We start from the raw sequence: 5,113 nt of genomic DNA on the forward strand, positions 1-5,113 counted from the left end.
ACTCCAAAGTCCAGAAAAGTGGGCTAGCAAGCATTTGCTGTCTTGAAATGATATTAAAGCCTTTTTTTGTTTAATCCTGATTTTAAAAGTAAAACAATCATTATTGAAATTTTGGAAAAAACAAAAATTATAAAAATGTAAAAACCAAAATAAAAATCCAACCACCAGAGATAATTATGATTCCAATTATAGTGATTCCTTTCAGCTTTTCCTGTCTGTGTAGAATATATGCATTTCTTTGCATATTTATACATTTATGCTTTCATATTTTGCTTTTGTCATTTAACATCATTTATCTTAAGTTTTTCCTCTGATTTTTATATTTTCTAATTATTTATATTTCCTAATTTTTCTTTCTATTTCTATTTAAACTTCCTAAAATTATTTGGGAACAGCATTTGCAAATGTTGAGTAAGATTCCAGCCCATGAATGACTCCAGCTGGTGGAGATCTAGGCTCTATTCTGTTGTTGACTACCATGGTTATTCCAGGATAACCAACCACCTTCCTTATTCATTGTCCATGCTTCTTGTTATGTACAGTGACCAGATGTCCTGGTGTTTGCTTGTTGTCCCAGGTCAATCATTAAGGAACTGTTTTGGCCCTTGCTTACTCTCAAAGGTTATTGTTGAACAATAGATTACATTGACCCTCCTTAAGAGGCCTCAGAGGTACCCAGAGATGATAAGTGGTTGTCAGGGTGTGGGAGAGCAGGGCGGAGGTGGCTCCTGGATTCTGTTGTGGGCACCTGGGTGAAGGATGACAACGCCAATCCCTAGGACAAGGTCGAGCTTAGTGGGAATGCAGCGAGTTTTGGACACATTGAATCAGAAGTGTCCACGTCACTTTCCAGGGACACCGTCTAGGAGGTATCTGGAGATGCAGTCCTTGACACCAGAGGTTACTTGGTGTGCGAAGAGGTGCTGGTGACTCCCGCTCTTGCTTTCCTGGGGTCACTCAGCAGCTTGGTGGAAGGGTGAAGTCATCCAAGCATTTCAGCAATGCCTATGTTAAGGCATCAGTGAACCGGTGGGGAGGAGGGGGAGGGACCACAGTTTCTGACAATTTTTCATGATCTTGCCCCCCTAAGCTTATCACACACACAGGTCTCAGATGGTCAACAATGAAATGCAGTGCTGTTGCAAATTGTACCTCAGTTCAAAAGTGGTGGTGCTGGGGGACAGGAGGTGCATGGTAACCATCTAAGCTGAAGCTCCAGCTTGGCAGAGTTTACCTTTTCTAACCTCAAACCTCTGTCTCAGTCAGTAGCTCTGGGGCCCATCTGTGGAGAATCAGTGAAGGGCCCACTCTCACTGACAGAAGAAGGATCTGGGGCCCAGAGAGGAGCTACCCTTGAAGGTCAAGGTCAAGTCTAAAGAATACATCCTAGAATTCAAGAGTAGAAAGAATAACCACCAATTCCAAATCTATCCTCATGGTAACCCTAGGAGGGGGATGTCATCCTCCCCATTTGCAGATGAGAAAAGAGAAGCTCAGAGAGAGGTGACGTTCCTTTGCCCAAGGTCACAGCGGTTGGCAGAGGCCAACTTTAATTCAGGTCTTTGCTTTCTGCTCCTCTGCCTACCACATTGCCTACTTCAGAGGGAAGTCCCCCTCCTATGCCCCTTTGTTGACACTTATAGAACCACCTGGTGAATTACAGCCTTCATTCAGTAAATGTGACAGACACATGATGACACCATCTTGGGAACAGGCCCTGGGCTGAAGATAGAAAGTTGAAGAGAACATGGCCCCAGACCTAAGGGGTTATAACCTAATGGCAGAACTACAAAGCAGCATGTCTCTATTATTCAGATGAGAAAAATGAGGCCCCAGGAGGGGAGTGACTTACCCAAGCCCACTGTTCCCTCTTCCTTGGAAAAAAAAGGTCACCCAAAGTCAGCATCACCTAAATTGCTCACTCTCTTGAATGACCAAATGCAAACTGAATTACATTGACAAAAATTAAAATTAAAAATTAAAAAGTCTAAAGGAAGCAAGTGTTGGCGAGGATGGAGAATAGCGGACACTCTGCACTGCCATCCGCAAGGCACAAGCCCTTTGTATGACCCAGTCGGGTGGGTAAGGACGCAGTGGCAGCTGGCCTCCTGGCTGTACACCTGTGCAGTCACAGGGGCCTGCACCTAGCACAGTACTCTACCACAGCTGTCCTGAAATTCCTAATAATTTATCAAGGGGCCCATGTTTCGATTTGCACTGAGCCTTGTAAATTCCACAGCCAGTTCCTTCCAGTGGTTTCACTCCTTGGTATATTCCCAAGAAACTCTTGTATCTGGGTGCTGGAAGCCCTGCTGAGAATGTTCATAGGAGCTGTTTCTACAAAAAGCCAGAAACTCACATGGCATGGATGAATCCGAAGAACAATGTTAAGTGATGAAAATAGGAAGTAGAATACATACAGCAAAAAATAGTCTTTTCATTTTCATTTTACTTTCATATCTTTTCTTTAAAAGATAAGCAAGATGAAATAATGGTGTGTAAGGAGATATACATATGTGGTAAATCATAAAGAAATCACCTTTAAAGATGACGTGGAAGGTGGGTTCTCAAAGGCACACACAGAAAGCTTCGATGTTGTTGGCCAAGTGCTGTTTTGAGGTTGGTTGGTTGGTAATGATTATGCTTCACATCTGACCTATGATATTGATTCTCAATGTGTTTTATATCAGATACTTCATATTTTAAAAATAGAAGAATCCGCCCAGGTGTGCCACACTGTCAGGATCAGACATGGAGAGATGGATGGCACAAAGCAGGGCTGGGCAGCCTGCGTCTGTCACCCTGGCTGAGCTGGGAGGCTGATAAGAAGCTGCTGTGAAAGGGAAGCGTTCTTCTGCTGAGGTCCAGCCCTCCTGAACTTCAGCAGTTGTTGCTAAGAACCGGCTTCATGAAGTGAGGTTTCAATTCTCGAACATGATGATGCAGACAGACATTAAATGTACCAAATTGCAGCTCATTTTTGCCAAGGAAATAAGTACATATAGTTCTGACTTTAAAATGTATAGCTTTTATATATAATTTGTTTCGTCTTCAGTGACTTTACATTGTTTTAGTCTCTCTGGGCAAAAAGGTGCCTTTTATTTCAAGAGGTTTTCTTTTTTAAGCTGCATTTCTAAACACTTACCTTGGTTATTTTGTTCCACACCTGAAATCAAATTGTTTTTCCTCTCCTCTCTTTTCCAAATTTTGTCACATTGTCATATTGCTTTCCTAATTTAAGAAAGGAGGTAGAGGGGGTGAGGAGGGTGGGGGAGAAGTGGGGGAGGAGGTGAGGGAGAAAGAGGTGGTCTCCCTTGCCATAGCCAGAATGACTAATGGAGACAGTGGTCTGAGAAGAGGCCTGCCTGGGGTGGGCAGTGGAGCCCCCACAGCCCCCTGCACTGCACCCGGAGCTGGCACCTGCCTAGGACCATCTCCTGGGGTTGGAGCAATCCTCAAAGCTGCTCTAAGGAGGCCATGCCCACTCCTTGGCCTTGGGTACCCAGGTGTCCTGGACTCCCCCAGTGCAATCCCAGGAAGCAGACCCAAGATGAAGTGTGGCTTCATGTGCGGACCTAGTGAGGCCCTGTCCTTGACTAGTTCAGAACCTGCCTCTGCCCCAGACCAGCCTGATGAGGATGGGAGGGCCATGCAGGACCAGAAGGAGCAGCTGGGGTGGTGGTGGTGGGGCCTGGGACCCTCTGAGGGGAACTCGGGATGGGCTAGCCATCATCTTTCCCAGGCAGGCTTCGTACCTCTGTTTCCCCAGCTCTGTTTCCTCTTCCCTGTAGTCCTGGCCTTGGGAACCTGGATGGCTGCTTCCCTAGGCACCTAGTGGGCATGAGACCCAGTCCCCATGGCCCCTCCCCCAGGCAGACCCTGTGCCCTCAGTTGTCTGTGCCAGACTTGACATCTGGGTCCAGTTTTGTCCCCTTGCTGGCTGAGGGCCTGGTCCCCAGCCCCACTTGCCATCACTATGGCCTTGTCTGGCAGGGGCCACTCAGCCTCTGCCTGCCCTGTGTGCCTGGTTCCGCAGGCCTCCCTCTGCCCCTACCCAGTAGCCCCAGGGAGAATGGTCTCCCAGGTGCCAAGCTCCCCTGTGGTGGTGGGGGTAGTGCGGAGCCACCATCTGGCTGTAGTGATGAGAGTCAGACACGTGAGGCAACTCATTAGGGAACAATCAAGACAGCATATACTTAAGACCAAAAATCTGCTGAGCAGATTCAGCGGGAGCTTAGGAGGAGGCAGAGGGGGCGGAGGGGGCGGAGGGGGCAGGGGAGGGGAAAGCAGATGGGTGCGTAGGTGGGGCTGGGGGGGCAGGGTCTGGTTGGAAGCCCCAGCCTTCCCCTCAGTGACAGGATGGAGAGAAATCAAGCTGCCTCCCTTACAATGTGGCCTGGAGGGTGGGAGTCCGCTGTCCGGGGCTGCGTGGAACAAGAGAGGGCACTGAAAGCTCTCAGGGATGATTTGGTAAGGAGTAGGAGAAATTAGGCTGGCAAGGCTCGAGAGTGGGCAAGAGGGTCCCACAGGCAAGGGGAGTGGGCAAAGGGAGGGCTTCTGGGGGCAGGGTCTGGTGGGGATGGAGGTGGGGCGCAGCAATCCCCAGCTAGCTGGCCTCAACTAACTGAAAGCACAAGCTACCATATTCCATGTTTTTGGGAGAAGTTCAGGTAGCATTTTGTGGCCATGGCTCAGCAGCTTCTGCATGGAGGCATTTTTGATGTCTCTATTCCCTTGAGGTCTGAGTTTAGCCAGGAGCACAAGGAACGGCCCCCTGGCTGAGTGTTGTACGGGGAGGGAGGAGTAGGAGGAGACCTACTCCTTGATGGCCTAAGGACACTAAGGACTCCTGCGGGCTCCCCAGGGGCCTCCCTACTATCCCATGACCCCTGCAAAGGCTCACAGCTGCTGGTGTGGGTGGGCTGGGAGCACAAGAATGAGAACCAGGCCAGGCAGGCTGGTTTGGAGGGGCAAAATCCCTCCAAAATTTGGCTGCTCTTCTTGCAAAGATATTTGCAGATGACCCCCCTGTACCCCAGCAGTTTCCAGCCACCCTGGACATCAGGGGAACCGGGAGCTCAGAGGTGAGAAAAAGCAGGACTCAGGACTTGAG

The sequence above is a fragment of the Pteropus vampyrus genome, unplaced genomic scaffold (assembly GCF_000151845.1).
Source record: "Pteropus vampyrus isolate Shadow unplaced genomic scaffold, Pvam_2.0 Scaffold23, whole genome shotgun sequence".
NCBI lineage: Eukaryota > Metazoa > Chordata > Mammalia > Chiroptera > Pteropodidae > Pteropus > Pteropus vampyrus.